Source organism: Takifugu flavidus, chromosome 16 (genome assembly GCF_003711565.1).
Source record: "Takifugu flavidus isolate HTHZ2018 chromosome 16, ASM371156v2, whole genome shotgun sequence".
Lineage (NCBI taxonomy): Eukaryota > Metazoa > Chordata > Actinopteri > Tetraodontiformes > Tetraodontidae > Takifugu > Takifugu flavidus.
The window spans coordinates 11,763,286-11,785,610 of record NC_079535.1 but is presented as its reverse complement, the minus strand read 5'-3'; the positions used below and the strand labels follow the sequence as shown (position 1 = coordinate 11,785,610).

Here is a 22,325-nt window from a genome sequence, read left to right as displayed (position 1 = left end):
TAGCCGAGTTATCTGATAATGACGCACGCAGCAGAGAACATGAGACACCTGGACACAAATAAAAGCCAGTTACGAGTTGTGTTCTTCACTAGATGGCAGTATAGGATGGAGGCAAAGAAGAAGCTTTCTTGGTTTGAGGACAGAAACCCGGCATTATTAGCTTCTGTGGTAATGGTATAATTAGTTCCCAGAGGAATGCATCAGCTCTCTCTGTCTACCTCTCTTCTATCTTTCTCCTCCCCTCCTGTCGATGTTTCCGGTGCCGCTCTTTCTGTCTCCCCGTTTCTGAGGACAGAAGTGGAAATAGCTTCTCTGTCCTTTGAGAGCATTTTGTAGAAAGCAAACTGACACGTCGGTTATTATGGCGAGAGGGAGCGATGAGGCAGCAAGAACACATGCAGGTGATTAATGGGCACTGGTGCACATCACCTGAGGCCCGATGCACTCCTGTGCAGCTCCATCCCAACCAAAGTCAGCAGCCATTAACACAGAACACATGTGTCTTGGCAGCCCCCCCCACCCCAGGCGGCTGGTGCCAGGTGCTCCCAGAGGGTGGGAGTCATGTATAACTGAAGAGAAGCACCGGATATAAGAAACCGGTGTTGCTGCAGAGCTGAGGTCTGACCTCTGACCTCCGCTCAGCCGCCGTGGCGCCGCCGTCAACCGTCTGCAGACTTGTGGCCGCGTCATCATCTAATTAATATTTGAGGCTCTCATATATGTTGAGCCTGGGAGGAACCGGCCCCCACACCCACGATGTGGGCCGCCTTTACAAAGTGCTTTATTGTTTACGTGTAGAATATTTACTGAGCGCAGCCGTTTTTCTTTATTTTTAATTATGCTCGCACAGCAAAATCAAAAGTGCTGAATTGATTACGGCATTAATCTCAATCCAAACTGGGCAGAATCACAGCGAGACCGTTTAAAATGCACAAATGCACCAAGCAAAGGCCGCTTCGATTCAAACGACCCCCCCAAGCATCTGTTATTCTGATCACGTGACTTCCGACAGATTCTTCCTCTTTGGCCGCCGACCTTTTCATCACGTGACCTTCTGAGGCTTCTCGACACGCGACAGGGGCCACGTGAACAACGGCTCCTTGTTTTTCCTTTTCTCCGACAAAAACAACAAAGACGACACGAATAACGTTGATCCAAACAGAACGACCACGCGCGAGGGTCCGGCTGCTCATTTTGGCGGGAAACGACATCACTGCGGTTACATCTCTCGCTCCTTTGGCCGGATCGGACGCTTTGATCTCCGGAACGTTATCGGGGCAGTTTTCCAGTTTCCTAACGAGCCTTTCGTGAGCGTTCTGTCTTAAATCCCGGCTGCGAGCATCCGCTCTCGCCTGAGCGTCCTAACCTGGGACACGGTTGCTCAACGCCCGCTGAGAATAGAGCGCAAGGCCATAACTGGGTTAATATTCCCGCCACCTCGGAGCAAATTACAGCGTTTACTTAAATCTTTTTAATAGCCGGAACTTGACTGAAATGAAAATCTGTTTTCTGCCTCCACAGGACCCTGGAGACAGGACAGCCCTGACAGGAGAGTGGAGACATGAAGCCCCGTGCTGTGCTTATCTCCTGCTGCTGCCAAATCTAGATTTCATTAATTATAACCCGGTGAATCCCCACAGGTGTAATAGGGCACCCCCTGCACAGGAAGAGCCCCACGATGACTCGGCTCTCCAGCATGCAAGAATTAAGCCGCATCAGGATGACCCAACAGATATTAGATCATTTCCCCCCAGGCACATAGTCGGACAGCCTCTGTGTGACCTCAGCATCTATTAAAGTTATGGATGTTAATTTGACGTAGGCAAGTCCCACGAGCAGCTTATGTTAGCGACCGGACCCTTCGGATGATCAGTGATGAAATTATACCACTTTTCTTGGAGTGGGATATAAATGGAGGGAGCTTTCCGTTTGGTATTTAAGGGAATAAATTCCTTCCTGGCCTTGAAACGGCTTTCTGCCGTAATTCCACATCTTAGCTTTCGCCCAGTTTAGCTCACTTGCCCGGATCGGTAGCTTTTTTTTGCGCCGCGACCCCCCCCCCCAGAAAGTGCAGGAAGAATCCAATTATCCTTGATGTGTTTGGCTTATTTCAGTCATAATTATAATATAATATCTAATTATACTGCACGATATGAACGTGCATAAAGAGCCTTCTGTAAATATTAGCTGCTAGTTTCAGTCAGATTAATGGTGTGACGAACACATCAAAGGATTCTTGAAGAACCAGATGATCAGACATTAACAAATCAGTGAAGGTTGTGGACTAAATGGATCATCGCGCTGTCTGTGTGGTACCGTCGTGTCAAGCAAAAAGGTTCTGGAACTAAAATTTCCCAGGTGTCCAAGCCGAGGTGTTCTAAATAAATCAACCTGTCGCTGCGATATGAAATGAGATGGATCATTTGGAACATTCAGAGTCGGGGTTAAAGTGTTCCCTCTAGAGCTCCGTCATGTTGACAGCTGACAACAACTGAGGCAAACGGGGAAGAGTCGGGTCTGACAAGAAGAATCCATCAAATCCAGCTGTCACGTGGTACCAAAGCGTCTCTACAAGAAGCTGAAAGAACCAAACCACTGCTGTCTGGGTCTGATCTGACTGGCAAGAATCAAACATTAAACAGGCCGCTTAACCTTTATCGATGGAGACTTTTGGTGATCATGTGACACGTGATGTCATATTTAAGCCTGGAAAGGATTGAGGTGATAAAGCATATCGGTCTGAAAGCTTCTTTCTTTGATTTTCTTTGATTTCAAGTCCTGCTTCCTTCCTTCCATTTAAAACAAGCATCTTTCACCACCACCATGTGAAGTCTTTTGTGTTTCTCCTCTTAAACCAGCGGCTCTTTGAGAGCCGGCACTTTTGAAATGATACGCTGCGCTAACAACGGCGCGCGCTCACCTCCATCCAGAGGTCAACAGTAGTAACGACTGCCTGCCAAAACCAAGCAGGAGGCTCTTTTTTTTTTTTTTTTAATGCTGAATGCACTTCAGCAGGAGGACACTGAAACATTTTTTTAGAACTCAACCTTCCTCTTTACTTGAGGTCAGGCTTCTAAAAATGTTCCGAATATCAAGTTTTAGTTGAAAATCTTTCCAGATCCTCTAACTTTACAAGGAAAAATTCCTGTTTGTTAAAAACGTAAAACAGCAAAAGACTGAATGCTTCTACAGATCCAGATCCTGAGCCCAACCCTTCCCGTATCCTTATCTCTACCCTTTCCTGGTCATATCCCTGCATTAGCCTAATTTCCTGAGCACGCTGAGGCTGTTTCCAAGAATAGGTGCAAACTCACCTTTGACCCTCAGGTGTGAGTTGATTCCGATGATTTAAGCAGAACAAGCTGCGACTCAAACCTTCAAAGGCGTGGTCTCAACAGAGGGGACGCTGGAGCTGTCCTGCTACTGTCCAGCATGAACCTGGAGAATTCCTGCTGAGCTGTGTGACTCCACTCCAGGTCCACCTGGTCCGGTTCAGATGGAAACATAAGAGGTGCAGCCTGTTGCTGGTCCCACTTTAACAACCTGTGGAGACGTAACATGATAATGGTTTGGGCGTTTCAGTCTGGTTCCCAGCGTGTCGTCCCAGATTTGCCTGTTTGGTGTGAACGTCATTAATAAACCTTTGAAGTGTGGGAACTGCCCACTAGTGATTCCACATTAGGGTTGAGCTTACTGGGCTCATCACACTTTGAAGTATTTCTTTAAATTGGCCTGTGAGGAGCAGATTGGTGGCGGTAGAGGACATCCTGATGTGGCGATACGGGCGCGAGCGTCACAATCAGGGTGAGGCCAGCCGTTAGCCGGAGGAGGAAAATCTGTTAAATATTTAGAGAGTGTAAAATACAGGCGCCACAAAACCGCTCCGCAAGATAGATCCACCTGACAGCGTTGAGTTTATACTAAATAACTGCCCCAACACACACACACACACACACACACACACACACACACACACACACACACACACCCACCCACACACACACACACCACACACACACACCACACACACACACACACACACCACACACACACACACACACACACACACAGGTAAATCCGTACTAAAGTTTCAGAGCATCTCTGTTGGAGGCTATTCCAGAATTGTGCGTGTAACGTGTGCGTGTGAGAAGTGTTTGCCAGTGCGAGCGTGTGCACGTGCACTGCTTATGAATGCTTAATGCGCGGCTCTGTGATTGTGGGGCTGAGAGAAGCAAACAGAGAGACAGGAAATCATCAGGATACTGATTTTCACAAAAATGGAAACTGTTTAAGAGAAAACCGTAATCTGGGAGCTAAAGTGAATATTTCCCTGCGATGCGCCTGTGCGATACGCACTGTTGTTGTCTCTGTTCTTATTTCTGACTCTATTTGTCATTCTTTTTGGCAGCTGTGTGTTGTTACTGTCAGTGCCAACAGCGAGTGTGACGGCCAATTAGCATAGTGGAACCGGCACACGCAGTGAATTATGGAGCTGCGTTGGACTTTTACCTCCGTGCGAGTCATTTAAGGAGCCTCTTTAGGAGTTCGGCTTTAATGTAACTGCAGTAAGTGTCACGCTCGCATTAGTGCTGCTGTCTGATTCCATTACAGACGAGCTAAAGGAGCCCCGGTCCCATTAATGCAGCTGTTCTCGCTGTTGCCAACAAGCCCGACTTCAGATGGAAAAAACAGAAGGTGATGGAAGGTTCCGGAGCTAATTTTAGGAATGTAAATAAATACAATAATGAAATAAAACAGCTTAGAATTCTCCCTCTTTCCATCCCCACTAATCTTGAGTCGGGTCTCAGGGGCCTGAGCAGAGACGGCTAGCTTCATCATCCATCTCTTCCAGGGGGATCCCGAGGGCAGCTTGGGAACGTATTCCAGCCAGAACGCCTCAGGTCTTCCCCAGGGTCACCTCTGTGTAGAATGCATGTGGGAAAACCTCACCAGGGAGGTGTCCAGGAGACAGGAGCCTCACCAGATGTCCAAGCCACCACATCTGGCTCCAGTGGGGGGTGGTGTGTGTGTGTGTGTGTGTGTGTGTGTGTGGGGGGGGATCCAAAGATCGAGCCACAAATCCAGAGAATTGCCTTTTGGCTCAAGTCCTTCTTCACCATGATGGACTGAGACAAGGTCCATATCAGAGCTAATGCCCCCACTCCCTTCTCCATCCATGTCAGACACTTTAATCATCCAATCATCCCCCTCTGAGGACACGGGCACGTTACTGGGACCAGACAGAACGTGCACGAATGTACCCAAACAAAAGATTTATTTTTCTGTCATTTTTAAAATTTCTCATTTCGTACATGAATGGAATCGTTTTGAGACCGACCAGATCCTCGAATGTGAGCGTTCTGAGCACCACGATGTTAGCTGTGATTCTTCTGGCTCTTGTCTGAAGGATGAACGCACATCAAAAATGTACACGACTGCGTTTAGACGGCAGGAAAATACCCGGCTTTGTCTGCTCGACCTGCTTTCGAGTCATATTCTGAACTACTGACGGATGACGGACAGGGCGGTGACACTGTAGCCGCTGTAGCTTTGTCTTTAGCTTAAAACTTAAAACCCTCATCTGTTTGAACACATGCGTTTCAGTTCTGCAGACAGTTTTTAATCTCGTTTTGTAACGCTGTAAATACCTGTCGGTGGACCCTCAACAATAGCTCCAACTACCTTATCCTACCTTTACACCACGTGGACCCGTGTGCCAGACATGTGCTGTGGTGTCACTTCCTGTTTCACCTCGAACGGTGGGCCGACGGCCTCAGACTTCCATGCGCTCTGCACCCTTCCCGTGCATGTGCACGCCACCGTCCGTGTTGTCACCCAGCATTCACGAGGAGGGCGGTGGTACGGCTCCTGTGGGTGGCGCCGTTGTCTCACTTATCTGTATTTTGATGTGTTTTTGCTGGATCTTAAAGAGGAACATCTAACTAAATCAACACGTTAGCTTTACTCAAAGGATGAAGACGACGTCGCCTGTGTTATTGTGTTTTTATACCCAGGCCGAGCTGGAGGAAAAGCCTCCATCAAGTTTAAAACAACTAACCTGTAAAAGGATCACAAGGAAGATGTTTGGATAAATGTCCCTGTGTGTGACAGAGGGACAGGAAAGGGCAAAAAGAAAAGGCAAAACAGAGAGTGTGTGGTGCACGTTTTGCTTGTTGACAAAATAATTCGTTAGAAACGTGTTTTATTGAAATTTTGTCTCAGAGTCACATTTCTACAGTACTCTGAAAAACAGAGTTACATCAGTCTAATTACACCTTTTGTTGGCTCACTAATTAAAAAAGTCTCAGACTTTGTCACATTATAAAATAAAATGACTCAGACTTACTCAAAATTGGCTCTTTTCATGCACTTTGTTGCATGTTGTAATTATATTTACATTATTTTGCTTTATAGAACATTCCACGGGACACACGGAAATCCACCAAAATGATCAACAAACCCGAATCATCCGGACATTTTAACACAACTGTGCTGCTTTTCTGTGTGGAATGTTTGTAAATTGTGACAGCGTGTGTTCCGAAATGAGACGCTTCTGCCCCCGCCTTTTATTCATGTTGTTCAAAGATGCTTCCATACGGGGACATGAGCAGCTCCTCTCCTGGGACTTAAGGTAACCGCTTTACATCCTGATAGGGAGCATAAATCACCGGCGCTCCGGCTCCTCCTGACGAGGCCGGTCCAGGATTTGCTTTGCAGTGAAACCTGCTGGTGTGATCACGACAACACCGACATCTAAAAAAACCATCTAAAATTTCTCCATTCGTGCTGTGAAGGATGGCTGTGGAAACAAAACGACCTCAACGGCAACGTCGAACAGTCCAAACACTTAATTATTCATCCACTCCGTCTCACCAGGACGTCGGATTTGCTCGGTATAATTTTCCGGGCGCTCGGTTGAATCCATCATGTGATGGATTATGACTGGAAGTGTATGTGCTCCTCTTGAGCTCCTACATTATCACCAGGGATTCCATTATAGTCACAAAAGTCTTGGGAAAGGTGCACATATTCCCACGCATGTCATGATTGGAAGCTCTTCTATATAAATTTGGGAATTATTTATTTTAACCAAATTAGGCCTTATTATAAAAAAACAAAACCAGCGTTAAAGTTCTGGGAACCAAAAGGAGCTGTTTCTATTGGCAAATATGAATGAGATTTATAAGTCATGTATTCCATCAGGTCTGTCTGTGTCTGCTCAGACACGTTAGGAGAGTCCAAACCAGGTCCTTCTCAACAATAATCCAACGTTTCCGTGTCTCTGGAGACAAACACGTTCATCCAGAGGAAGCGCGTTCCTCATCCTGCATCTCCTAGAAACAGGAAGTGCATCAAAAAAAGCCCGAACGTTTATCGTGAACGTCACACTTTAGCATTTACGCCTCTTTTCCTTATAAACTAATGAGAAGTCGCGTATAACAGAATGGTGACTTGTAAAATATGCACGTAATAAAGAAAGAATCTGTAACTGGTGATGACGGATGACTTTACACACGGCGCGGGACGCTTTATCACCACAGGGCCCTTAAATACGACAGGCTGCACAACATATTAGTGATGATGAAGGACTCCTATCGACTGTGCACGCTCTACCTTTACATACATGCACTGATTTATGCTGCGGCTGTTACAATCAAACAGTGATAAAGACGCGCGCAGGTTTTTACGCTCACCGAGATGATGAATACGAGGGGAAACGCGCGCGTACAATAATGAAGACGTGAACCGTCTCAGCAAACATGGAATGTACAGAGCAGAGCCTGATTGATGGCGTGGATTCTATCTAGTTTGCTGTGATGGATGGAGAGAGCTTTACTATGTAATGAGGGGGACAAAGAACACAGGAAATATGTTCCACTTAGGGTCGAGGAAAGGCTGCAGAGAGACATGAGATGAATGGGTGGTGCATGAAGATGTCCTTGAGTTGGACGCATCCTTTCCTTCTTTGTCCCACCTTCCTGTTCAAACTCGACCTCCAAGCGGATGGACCCCAGAGGGGTTTCCCTCAAGCTTTAGGTGTTGCGCAACAGGCCTGATATTCCAGCACTGTGCACGGGAAAAAGCCAGTCAGCAGGTGGGAAACCGACTCTTTAGGAGCTTTCAGTGGTTAAAGGAAATAAAAAATCAAATGTGGACGTGACCCCACAGGATCCCGGTCCTGAAGGACCCAAGAGTGGAGAACCAACATTAAGCCAGACGGAGGTGGAGAGAAACACAAAGAATCAGGCTGGCGGGATCAAAAGCGTGTTATTTTGATGCTTTATTTAAAGTTAAAGTAGGACCCAATTCAGACTTGCGATCAGAGCCTCTCAGAGGCAGTTGAGGGGTATAAAGTTAAATCTGCGGCGTCGTGCGAGGTGTGTCGCCCAGACAGCAATGGTGGCTAGAGCAGGATGCAAGTAAAGGAAATGATCCCAGGTTGGACGCTCGTCACCTCCCCGGATGACCTCTGACACTTGAGCAGAGGAGGATGTGCAGCCAGAGGACGCCAACGAGGAAGCCGAGAAAGAGGAAGAGGCCTCACAACAGCTTTCTGGAGCAATAAAGTGCTGCCGCCCTGCAGCGTGACGCCCTCCTTTGTCTGAGAGCGAGCGCAGATGAGGCTGCGAGAACATTCTGAGAAATCTGGCGCGTGTGCTGAAGGGCCAGTGGAAAGAAGAACAGATATTTATCACCAGGAGGACACAGAATTCAATTTTCCTGGAGAGGGAAGAAGAAGAATTTCACGAGGAGACGAGGCTCCATTTCTTTGAAATTGCTGGCTGATTTGAAGAGGTTGTTAAGTGAAAAGTGAAAGAAACAGTCTGTAAATCGTTAATAATACGGGGATGGGAAGATGGGGGGGGGGGGGGGGGGGCAATGATGAAGTGGTTAAATATAAGAAAACACAGGCGACAAGAACAGAAAATAACACACAGACCCGGAGCGAAATTCAACCTCACACGGCTCAAATGTAGAACAAAGTCAGCTAATATTAGTAGAAACTAGCTGTAAACTCATCGTAATGAGGAGGATTGACAGAAATATCCCACAGCAATTAGAAGAAAAGAAAAGAGTTGTAAGGAAAGGAAAGGTATGATGAGCACGCTTTCAGGACAAGATGATTCTATAATCGATTCTAATTTACTTTTTTAAGACATAGAACTTGTAGAAAATGCAAATCCTCTGTAAGTTTGTGTGTCATTAAAAACCAGAAATAACCACAAAGGAAACACAACCAGAGCCGACGTCCCTCTGAAATCTTGTTTTCTTGCAATATCTGTGCAAACTGGCACTTATCTCACACACACACACACACACACACACACACGCACACACACACACACACACACCACACACACACACACACACACACACACACACACACACACACACACACACACACAGCATGTTTGAAGCCAGAGCCCAGCTGCTCCTGGAGCTTTTCCAATTTTGCCTTGAGATCAATGAATTTGATTTTTGCCTTTTTTGGCTGCACCAAAATATCAAAACAGCCAATTTTAAGGCTCAAGGCACAAAAGTGCAACAACTGAATGGAGGAGTTAATAAAATCCAGGGACTCACGCGTGTATTCCTGGAGCTGAAGCTGAATCTTGATTCCTCACGAATCCGCTAACTTTATTTTACTTTGCAGGATGTTTGGACTGAAACAGACCAAATCTAAACCATTTCTTTTTTAAAAAGACATCTTCGTTTTGTGTTGACATCTCTGACAATGCTCATTGCTAAAAGTACAACACACAGGTCATCAAGCAAACATAAACACACAGCAGCTGGGACGGTGGCCTCCACGGGGACAATAGCGCCCCCTCGTGGTGGGAGGAACGGCTGCTTTTGTGCTGTTTTAGAAATTCAGCATGATTTGACTGCAGTTCCTGAAGCCTCCTGCAGCAAAAACACTCGACAGGTTTGGCCCCCAAACTTAGAAGCTTAATAAAAATGCGCCGCCAGAGTTTGCATCTCATCCTGTCTTTGGCTCGCACCTCTTTGCAAATTAGACACGGTGGCGGCGGAGCGGCATCAGAGCCTGTGCAAGATAATTCAGACTTTGAATAGCTGTGATCAGAATTCCTGTGATTTGTCCTCCAACCGTGCCTCCAACCACGGGCCCCTTCCCAACGAGTCTCTGATCTGACACATTGGCTTCTCAGACAGCCAACAGGAGCATTTTGAGTTGAAAAATCCTTTTCAAATAAGAAAAAAAAAAATCATTCTGGCACGAAAAAGTTCAAAATATGACAAAAAAAGCTCATCAAGGTTATCATTTGCTCCAATATTTGCATTCAGTGGTCCAAACTTTGGCCTGATTGTGCCGTGTGGACGGCTAAATGAAGCCAGACTTTTATTATGGAACGGTTCTCTTCGGCCCGGCTCAGTAAATCAGAGCTGCCATGTCCTTGCGGGCTCGCAGACGTCCAACAAACACGTCGCAGTGCGTCGGTGCGCCCTTGGCAGGCGCACTTCGTGTCATTTTAACTCGGCTTGTTTTCTGCTTTTTACTCTCTCTTGCTCTGCAAATGGCTGCAGGTTGTGAATTAATGAAGAGGGGCTGAAAGACGCAGGCGGAGGGAAGGAGATGAGGAAAGGCGAGGGGCCGACAGAGGGTGCGAGGCAAGTCTGAACCAGCCTCTGCTAAAGGTGTGGCCTCAGTAGGGGAGGTCGGGCGGGAGCGTTGAGAGCAGGGGATGAGTTTATGATGAGGATCTGCTCCATACGAGAGCTTCTACCTTCATGAAAAACGTGGAAATCCTCAAATCTCGAGTGAATCGGCGAACCAAGGAAGTGGCTGTGTTTGGGTAATGCGATAAACAACCGCGGGGAAACGACCTCATGTGGCGAAGAGGCTTCCGTAAATGATGTCGGAGTGAGTACGGGGCGCGCGTGGTTCAGCTGGAGCAACATGTTTGTCCGGGATGAGTTTTCCCTCATGATTTATGCAGAACATTGTCAGCAGGCTGACTAAAGCTGACGCTGGGCTCCCAAATAATGAATATTAAACCAGAGTTTAGCCCCCGTGGGACTGCAGGGCTAAAAAGGAAACATTTACAACTTTTTACTCTCTCTTGACAGCAACATGTGGTAAAACCAGCAGCTCACCAAAAAGGTCCTGAAGGTTTGTCCTCAGTCCTCTGATCTGTAAATCTGTAAATCATTATTACGGTAACTCCTCACGCTATGTGAGCAAGCCGAGGCTCCCTCAGATGAGAGGAGTTTGGGCTGTTTATTTATTCATTTATTAAATAAAAAAGGTCTTTCTTTTACTATTTTACACATTACAACAGCCATAAATGTGCTCGCTTCGCAAAAAATACCCCCACTCTGCTCATAAAATCCAGTAGCATGTAGCAAAGCAAGCACACACACACACACACACACACACACACACACACACACACACACACACACACACACACACACACGCGCGCACGCGCGTGCACAGAGCCCATTTCCATTATCTCTCTCTGCCAGCTGCTCAGGTTGCTGTAGGCATCAACAGCACTTGAGTGCCTACAGCAACCTAGTTGGTTCCTACTAGACGGTTTAAAACACTCTCAAGTCTTTGTGTGGAGGGCGGTGTGTGTCCTCTTTACCTGCTTCGATTCACTTCAGTTCTGACACACTGAGAACTCAAAGGATGCACCTGTTCTCTTTGCTATTGTGTTAAAAATGCGCCGTTTGTATAAAAGAGGAAGATTTTTTTTACTGTTACATCATGTGAGATATTGTGACAAATGGAGAAAACACATTAACGGAGATGCGATGCCAAACTGGCGCTGCTCCGCCTGCACCCAAGGGTCCGTCTCTGCCGACCGGGACCTGGAAAGGTCACCGTCGGTATGACCAGCATCCCCTTTGCTTCAAAGTGGACGCTTCCAGAAGCAGGCCCGGTTTCAGGGTCCTTGGAAGCTAAAACGTGGCCTGTTGTGGTGTGTTGGCCACCATCGGCTCATCGCTGGTAATAAAGGTGTGACGAGCCTTTAAAGAGGCTCCTTCCAGACAAAGACATATTGGGGTCATCTCCTTTCGTTCTTTGTTCAATCTCATAACTTCACCTTTCCTCACCCGTGTCTTCTAAACTGAGAGGACAGAGGCGGCCCAGCGGGCCAAACAATTACCGAAAATGACCCGCTCTGTGTGAGTGTGTGTGTGTCTGCGTGGGTGTGTGTATGTGCGCGTCTGAGCCTGCAGAAGAAAGTAATAAATGGCCAGCTGCCACACTGTTATTGGGCCATGGCCGCTGCTCCTTCTTTCTAATCCTTTGAGTGAATTCTCCCACTAAAACAGACACTTGGCTTCACACACAATAACGGCAGAGACGTCTGGTGTGCGGCCACCGAAGCAGCGAGGGGGAGGGGCTTAAACACGCAAACAGAAAGGGGAGGAGACCGTGAGGTAGAGGTGAGTGACCTTATGGTCACCTGGGCCCAAACACGAGCGATTTGACTGAGATGGAGTCTCACAGAACTTCCCACCAGCATCGATGGGCTCGTGTTTTCAGGTTCTGTATAGAGCTAAAGTCCTCACAAACCCAAAAATAAACAATTCAAAACAATCCATCTCAGATGGTTTTGAACCTCCTGACTTTATCCGCTTTCCATCGACTGGTTGTGCTCATTTCTGGTCTTGACCAACACTCTGCACTCTCTTGGGCAAACAGATCAGGCTGAGCTGCAGCGCCGGATGCTAGGCTAACACTAGCTCTTTTTTAAAAGCAACAAACTATTCATCTATTCACCCTTTTCACTCTGTTCTGTGCTGATTTCAACTCCCCCGATGCCGGGTGACCTTTTCAAACCGAACTCCTGCCCCTGTCGTGTTGCAGGAACGCGAGCGCTCGGACGGGAACCCCTCGGTCAGCTCAGGTCTCCTATTGTCATTCAAAATATTTCACTTTTCCACTGCTGTAATTTTAAAGTTTTGACAGCCGTGACCGTCACTTCTCACCCTCCTGACTGCCCTTTACGCAACCTCCGCTTCTGGATCATCACCTTCCTGAAGCGGGCCGCACCAAATCAGTTCTGACTCAGCATTTGGGTCGTGCATCTGCGATCCCGGACCACCAGGATCTCATATCGGTGTCTCTCTCGCTAAATAATGAAACAAATGCAAACGCAGGCAATATTTCCTTCACTGGACAAAAAAAGATGTGGCTAAAAGGCTGCGTTTAGCGTTGACAGGTTTTATTTATTAATCCACTAACTGGGTTTGGGTCACAGCGCCAACACAATACCGTCATGACATCAGCCAATTATCACGTTGTGCGATGTGCATCTTAATGAGATAAAATAATCACTTCAAATAAAATAATTCACATTCATCTCTGCATTTTTTTAAGAGCGACTCTTCTATCATTCCCCCCCAACAGAACCACAATATTAGCCTATTAATTACTGCAACAGCCTCTTTGATTGCTCGTCTGTGGTTGCTGCTGTGCTCCTGCTATGACCAGAACAATTAGGAGTTTAATTAGCAGCGTGACGCAGGGAGGCGGCCTGTGCTTCTTCAGAGGGATCCATCAGCAGTACAAGCAGAGGGTTTAGGGCTTCTGGTGTAAACAACAAGCAACCTGACGCCCAATACTGAATCAGGCTTGACGCACGCCAGCACTTCAGATGCTCAGAAGGATGTTCAAAACAGGCCTGAGACGTAATAAAGACCGAACAAATGGGTTCAACGGGCCTGAACAGCTCCCCCGTCACCAGCTCCACAACATATCGAGGGTAGTTTGGTCCTGTTGGTCGGGGGGTGGGGGGGCATTGATATCTGCTGACACACACATTGATCTACAAAGAGAACTTCTACTTCTACGTGTCTGAGCACCTCCTGTTTTATCCTCCCCTTTATTCCTCCCTCGCTCCTCCACTCTAGATGCAGTTCGGCTGGGTTCTATTTTCAATAACGATGTCTGTCACCACCGATCGATGTCCAGATACTGTTGTGCTCATTTGACTTTTTTGTGGCGCAAACCCAAGATTATCTCCACCTGCTTTGTATGTACCAGCGGAGTCGGTGGATGGATGATGATGATTAGGATGGATGGATGGATGGATGATAGATGGATGGATGGATGATGGATGGATGGATGGATGATGGATGGATGATGGATGGATGGATGACGGATGGATGGATGGATGACGGATGGATGGATGGATGGATGACGGATGGATGGATGGATGGATGGATGATGGATGGATGGATGACGGATGGATGGATGGATGACGGATGGATGGATGGATGGATGGATGATGGATGGATGGATGACGGATGGATGGATGGATGGATGGATGATGGATGGATGGATGGATGATGGATGGATGATGGATGGATGATGGATGGGTGGATGGATGGATGGATGGATGACGGATGGATGGATGATGATGGATGGATGGATGAGATGATGGATGATGTATGGATGGATGGATGGATGGATGATGGATGATGGATGATGGATGATGGATGGATGGATGGATGGATACATGATGGATGGATGGATGGATGATGGATGGGGAATGGATGATGGATGATGGATGGATGGATGGACGGATGGATGGATGGATGGATGGATGGATGGATGGATGGATGGATGGATGGATGATGGATGGATGATGGATGGATGGATGGATGGATGATGGATGGATGGATGACGGATGATGGATGGATGATGGATGACGGATGGATGGATGGATGATGATGGATGGATGATGGATGGATGATGGATGGGTGGATGGATGGATGATGGATGACGGATGGATGGATGATGGATGGATGGATGATGGATGATGGATGATGTATGGATGGATGGATGGATGGATGATGGATGATGGATGATGGATGATGGATGATGGATGATGGATGGATGGATACATGATGGATGGATGGATGGATGATGGATGATGGATGGATGGATGATGGATGGATGGATGATGGATGGATGGATGGATGATGGATGGATGACGGATGGATGGATGGATGGAGCCACAGGCAGATAATGGAGGGAGGAGCCTTCCTGAGGTATTCCCGCCACGCCTGCTCCTGTTTGCTCATGCAGCCTGTGTTTCTCGCTGTGCTTCCGGCTCGATCGTGTTCACTTCCCGTTAAAGTCGCTCTGCGACTCCGTCTCTTCTGGAGTCTTTTCCTGCTCTGCCCGACTCGCTCTGATACCAAGTGAATCTGCTGTATAAGACAAACGCTGGAGGGCAGCGCGCTCTTTCTCTCCCCAGCAAATCAGAACGGACTCGTCTGAAACTCCTTCGTATTTCAACTTTAGGGGGAAATTTTCCTACTTTTTGTCTTCTTGTCGCAACAATTGATCATCACCACGGCAACAGTGGCGGCTGGATGGAGTCTCGCTGTGGCCTGAAGATTGAAACATCCTTTCAGCCGTAGGCACTTCCTGCTGCTTCTCTCTCAGAGCCCAGAGGACGGTTTGTCTCGGAGAAAAGATAAAGAATCACCTTACGGAACACCCAGAGTCCATCTGGTGTGGACATTTGTTACATTTGTCAAGAAAGAACATTCTGGAAGATTATCTGGCAGTTTTCTTTCAGTTTGACTCATTTGTCGACACCTGTAATAAGTTTATAGCTAATTTAATTGTGTTTCAAGAAACGAGTACCAGCAAGCCTGAATTTCGAACAACAGTTAAGCTTTTCCTTGTTTTTTCAGCACAGTAATTGAGATGTGCGTCCAGAACTCTGACACGTCGTGTCCTCATTTCATCAACGTGAGCTGCAGAACTATGCGTGCGTATGCAGCTGTTCTCTGTGTTCGACTCTGATGCTTTCTTGTACTTCAGTCTGATTGGTGTCAAAGAAAGATATTTGAGTTCGAGAAACACAGCAGGAAGGGATCAATCTCCTCCTTCACAAACACACAGACTACAGATGGATGCTGAGATGGTGGGTGAGAGGTTGAGAGGTAGGAACAGTTGAGAGGAGCTGGAGCTGGAGAGATCCTCATGTATGAAATAGTGATGCTTTTTTTTGCCCTTAAACTTGTTTTTCCCTTTGCAATGTGTTTGATGCAACTGAATTCTCTCCGCATGGCTGAGCCCCCCCTTGCTGTATCATTGCTCCTAAGCTAAAATGCCTTACTGGTCATCACTTTGACTCTAAAGCTGTATTTGCCACAACAGACCATGAAATGGACCCTGTGAAAAGGTTACAGTCAAATGAAAGGTGTCCAGAAATGAGTTATTCAAAAGTGAATCATTTCATTTATGAAGATTTTGGTGAGCAGTACCGGGTTTTGGCCAGTAGGCGGCGATACTGTGTTTATGAATCTGATCCTCTTGATTTAAATATTTAAAGAGAAGGAATAAGTGACAGAGAGAAAGAGGGAAGCTTTTTGTTTTAGTTTCATAACTTCACATGTAACATCTGTGCAGATACCACACATTTATATTTGATTGCCTCCATTTTTTATGACACGTGAACAACTTTTTATACCCCAGGTGGTCTGGCAGTGCAAGAAGGAATCTAAAAACTGACTACAAAGGCTGGTTCAGTCCTGCCCTGTTCCCTGGATTCAGCCAGAAAGGTTGGACGGAGAGGGACGTTAACTAAACTGACTTCAAACGTGCACGTCTTCCCCCATGTGAAGCACCGAGAGCAGCTCCTTCCTCCCGATACTCCCAGAGTGAGAAGGAACCCAGCCGTGGATTGTTCATCCTGACCGTCACCAGACCTTCTAAATTTAGCACACAGTGGACCAGAAATGTATTTATTAAAGGTTTTTTTTTAACTTATTTATAGGAGAGGCAAAGCATCCTTTGCAATATTTATCCCAATGGTGATATTCTGGATCCTCTCACTGGCTGCCTCTCCTGAAATATTAAACAGCACAATGTTCTGTCTTAGCTGCACATCATCTGGCCTCATTTGTCCATTCCATGTTTCACCAGTCTTTAGTGACTGAATGTATCTGTTGCCCTCTGAATTAACAGCCATGCAGATGACAACATATTTACTTTAAAGAGGAAGGTTAAAACGTTTAGGGGTTAAAAGTAACAGGTATTTGTTCAGAACACATATAGAAACTATAGAGAGACAGCCATGTGTGTGTGATGAATATTTTATTTGCACACGTCAAAGGCGCAAGTGCACACTTCAAACTGCACCGCAACCTTCGGCCAAAGCTACGGAGGATTTCGGCCACAAAGCATCAAGAGGTCGGTGCGAAATGTATGAAAACATGGATCGGCGCATTGCCAAGAGCGCTTCAAAAGGTGAAGGACCTCAAGGACAAGCGCTCTTGTTCCGACGAGGTGTTTCAATCGCTGCGGAAGGATAAAGGCGGCCTCTCTCCGAAATGCCTCCAGACTCCGTTGGTGCAAAAACAAGCTCCACATGCTCAGGTGTAAACCAGTGTGAAACCTGACAGGATTCAAACCCTCGACATTGACATCTAGGGCATTTTGATGCTGCATCTGTGTCTTCTCTCCTCCTCCCCTAAGTTTTCCCACCTATAATCGCACTAAAGTGGAGATTAAACCCATCCCTGTGGTGACCTTCACTGAGTAGCTCCCCACCTAGTATTAATGGCTTTGCCTCCACGGGACAAAGGTGGAACAGAACATGATTACGGTATACACCACCCCATAAATAATTCAAAATGACGTCTGTATCGCCTGATTGCAGGGCAGCGGTCGAGCCATTAATCCATGACGATGTCGCGGGCGCCGACTTTACTGAATAATCAAACGCCAACTCTGCGGCAGGATAGCAGATGGAATCGTTTTCCACTCCAGTTGCATTGAGCTCTGTTCAAACAGTAGTGAACGTTTTGGATGGTGCGATGAATATGAATGGAATTCGTGGTTCAAGCCAAAAACAAAAGCTGCTCGGCTTTGATACCGAAATCACGTTTTTTATGCAGGGTATCAAAATCCGACTCATCTAAACACAAGTGATGAGTAAACCACTTGAAATGTAGTGCGGTCGAGGCGGAACAACCCAATGTTTGAACTACTCTGCAAAAACGGCCCCCACAGGCTTATCAAGACCCTCATGAGAGGGTCTGTTCTTATGTCGGCTTGTTCCTCTTCGCACTGTGATCTTTGTCTCGCAAGAAAAAAAAAATCTGTTCTTAGTGCAAAAAGATTGAATTGCCCACCCTGGCTGGACAACACAGATCTGTTAGGATTACACCCCCGATCTGTCCCCTGACCCATCAAGAACAGACAAACTGTAGTCAGCACCACCTTTGCCCAACTGGTACCTTAAAATCATTCCTACCACCGCCCACCCCCCCAACGTTTTATCCGTTACACAGCTTTTCTCCGGGGTGTCAGCTTCTGAACTCTGCGCTCCCACCCTCAGCAGTGGTCCCGAGCTGAGCGTAGTGGCAGGAATATTGTGAGTGTAAATGGAAGCGGCTGGAGCGAGTTTCCTGTGGGGGGGTGGTCTGGTCCAGCCTAGAATCATTTTCAATACACTACATCTTGCACGTTAACGCAGACGTGCGTTGCGTTCATTTACATAGTACATCTGTGGAAGTGCTGAGGATGCAGGAAGCCCAGACAACTGCTTCTAGAATGTGTATTTCTATATTTAATAGTGGTTTCTAGCTTTAGAATGCAGGCAGCTGCTGGCATCAGCTTCCCTGTGTGGAAGGAAAGAGGAGCTTTTAAAATTCACAAGAAAAATTCAGGGATTTGAGGAAAGGTAGACAGTGTTTCATGCTAAGCTATGTAAACATATTCCACTCATGTATTTTTAGGAACTACCAGGGTCCAGGATGTCTTATTCCAGAACAGCAACAGTTCTATTGGCATTGGCTTCATGCATGAGTATAATAAGTGAATCCAATGACAGGAAACAGGATATGGTCACTTACAGGCGGCCCTCGCTCCAGGTGGAGGTGGGTTTTCATGAGATTCAGCTCCTCTGGTGGAACAATTAACCACTGAGCCAGGAGAACCATCCCAAACAGGAAGAACTTGAAGAATCTGTGACAGCAGTTTAAAAAAAATGAGAAGATCCACCTGTTAATAGTGCCAGTTGTTGTGGCCATTTATTTTTATTTAGTTATGCTTACTCTCTTTTCTGACAACCTCTTTGGTTTGGTGGTATTTTGTTTGAGGAAATAAGTGATCTGTCATTCTCAAAGAAAGCAGGTATGAAAGAACCAGCAGCAGGCTCTCTGTTGTCTGGTGCATTAATGAAGATATGAGAATTTGAGATATGGAGGAAAAAAGAGGGAGAGAGAAAAAGAGGGGACATTCTGTCATTCTGTTCTACATTAACATAAATTCATAGGAAAAAAGCAGCTTAAGTGATAAAAAATAAGTAAATAGAAAACAGATCACACTGGCTAATCTGAAAAAACAAGTTCCTGGATGGAGCACAGGATGCCCCATAGGTCATGTCCTTGAGAAATGCTTCAAATCCTTTATTTCTCTATAAAAGTTAAAATCAATGAGGATTCTGGCTTTAATCATTCTACTCAGCAGCAGAACCACATCCCAGTCCACGCCGTCTTCAACCTTCTTCCTGCTCACGTACACCCACCCGTGGCCCAGAACAAAGTTCAATTGGCAATGGTCTTTTTTCACTTTTAAGTATTCAAAACCAAACACAAATGTTCTGAGTGAAAAGACCTCATCTACTCTCCTGAACAAAGTGTCTTGCGTGGTGAACAAAGGGACCAGAAGAGGACATTCTGAGAAACAATGAACCATAGTCTCTACTGCTCCACAGAACAGACGGGTGTTTGGGTTTAGGATTGACATAAAATTGTTAACGGCTAAAATCCCATAAAAGAGTCTCCACTGGAGGTCATCCACCTTCTTGGAGAAAGGGGGTTTGTAGAAGCGCCTCCACTCAGACAGAACCTCTTCCTGCAGGGCCAGTTTGGCCCTCCAAGGTGACCAGGACCAGAGCTCCAGCCTCTGTCTGTTCAGTCCCCTCACCATCAGTCAAGACAGAGCTTTGCTCTCGATCTGGTCCTGGTCAAATGTTGGGAAGGGAAAGGATGTTCAGGGCAGGGAGAGGTTACCAGCTGGCTATGGTGCTTCAGCAGTTGCCGCTCCCACCCCATCAGACAGGCCCTCCAGTGGCTCAGTAGATGCTCCACGTTCCTCCTCGATCTCCAGCCCAGATGCGCTTCGAGCTCTGTTGTCTCCTGCAGGTCAGGTCCAGTCACCCCCAGCAGGGCTCCCAGGGCGGTAACTCCAGCCATGCGAAGTGTTGCTCCTGCCCTGGAAGGGGAACTCAGGAGGCTTCCATGGCCCACCAGTTCCCTCAGCCAGACCGAGGATGATGTTGGACCCTCTGTTTCCACAGCAGCTTCCAGATGCTAAAAAGACCTCGATAAAAAGTTGGAGGGGGAAAAAAAATACTCACATTCTCAAAATCCAGTAAAAACATAGACTCCTGTAATCCCAGGCCGCCAATGCAGGGTCAGCTCAGCCCCTGGCCTCCAGACCAGGTCTTGGGGGCCATATAGCAGCCACTACATGAATTGGAGCCTTAAAACAGCTCAGCAGCTGGTCAAGTGCACCAACCCCTGTCCCTCCAGGAATAGCACCACCTGTTTGAGCCATTGGAGTCTGTCCCAGAAATCTGTTAAAACAGTCTGTACCCTGGAGCCTGGAGAGCAGGTCTGGGGGGTGGGGGGGCATGACACCGAGCCTGTGCCATAAAAAGAGAACACCAGATTATCACTAATGTCCTACCTCTATATGACATGCAGGGTAACAGCCATCTCCAGCTCCTCAGACGGCCCTCATCGGCTTCTAGCACCCCTTTCCAGTTTCTTCAAAACACTTCATCTCCTAAAATCTCCTCTGAAACCGGAATTCTCTCTGCATGTTTAAAATCAGCATGACATCATCCGCATGCGCCTTTAATTTCACCGCTGTAAGGCACCCTAGGAAACTCACCCCACCACATTTTCCTTATTTCGTGTGACAGCAGTTCGATGGCAAGAAAGTAGAGCATTCAGAGAGAGAGAGAGCACTCCTTACACACCCCTCTCTGGACAGTGAAGGGAGCAGCCAGACCACATTTAACTTTGAGTATCCTCACATCACAGTAAATAACCTGAACCCTGGCAATAAATTCTGGGCTGAACCCAAACGCGGCAAGCATCGTCCACAGGTACTGGTGTTCAACCCCCTCAAAAGCCTTTTCCTGGTCTAAAGAAAAAAGACCAGTGTCAATGCCCAAAGAGCCAGAGATGCATAAACATGCCAAATCAAATTGATATTATCACTTATCTGCCTGCCAGGCACACAGTAATTCTGGTCTACATGAATGACCTCTGCCATTACCTCCCTGAGAGCTAGCGCATTGGATACCATTAAAATATGTCCATCCATGATGTTGTGCAGAGCCACTGACTGAGGCCTAAAATGTAGAGAGACCACAATTCCCACCCCAGCACTGTCAGCCAGTTTGTGGCTGAGGAAGACCTTGCCTGGTCACTCCCTCCTCCAATCCTCCAATCCCCCTCATTGTTCCTGTCGCTATGAGTCTCTTGAATTAGTAAAACATCCAGTTTTTTCAACTGGCACAGCTGAAGCAGGGAAGCTCGCTTCGTATCAGAGCGAGTTCTATTTGACACGGGTGTGATGGGATCACAACACAGCAGTTCTGTACAGTTCTAATAAATGGCTTTATTAAAAGCATGCGGGTAACAGCACCAAAGGAAACAAACCTCTGTGGCATGCAAAGAACACCACAAGAAGGCCAAAACTCTTGAACAGGGACAGAAGATTGTCAGATTTACCAGGGCAGCAACAGATAAGAGAAGTCCAAGGCCGTGGCGCAATAACACCTGGCTAAGAGGGAGCAGCAGGTGAAAATGGTGAAGGCTGATCAGATGGGTGTGGGGGGGGCATGACAGAGGGAGTGGAATTTTCCACCTCAGCACGAGAGCAGAAGAGCAGGCAGTGACACCGTTGATATATAGAGTCCCAATATTGATGTTCATGATGACCTATGAAGTGAGAGAGCAAATAAAAAAGGGCATCATCATTAAAAAAGAAAAGCACGACCCAACATCTTGGATCAGAGCAGCCTTGGCCTTGGTGACCAACTTTCTGAGTCTATAGACCTCCTGCTCTGAAAAGACATCCTTTTTAAAATGATTTACAGATCTTATAAAACCTTTCAAATCAGGGAAGAGAGGGAGAGAGTGGGAGAGAGAGTGGGAGAGAAAGAGGGAGATAGAAAGAGAGAAGGAATGACAACCTCCCTGGGTTTGTTTGATGTGCAAACTTTTGGCTCCTGTCTGCCTTGACTCCTTTTGTTTCAGAGCAGAATATCAAACACATCACGGGAGATCTGTGGAAAGAGATA

General features: G+C 46.8%; 1 long non-coding RNA gene across 3 annotated transcripts; it reads right to left on the bottom strand.

Moving 5' to 3' along the window:
- Window positions 1-18,549: 18,549 nt before the first annotated feature.
- Window positions 18,550-22,325, bottom strand: LOC130540122 (uncharacterized). 3 transcript variants are annotated; one of them, XR_008954313.1, is made up of 5 exons: window positions 21,682-22,325; window positions 20,367-20,654; window positions 19,060-19,171; window positions 18,859-18,970; window positions 18,550-18,624 (listed from the first exon to the last, which is right to left on the bottom strand). It is a non-coding gene; the product is annotated as an uncharacterized LOC130540122 (long non-coding RNA). The 3 variants fall into 3 exon arrangements; XR_008954315.1 differs by lacking the exon at window positions 20,367-20,654; XR_008954314.1 differs by lacking the exon at window positions 20,367-20,654 and having other exon boundaries at window positions 21,754-22,325.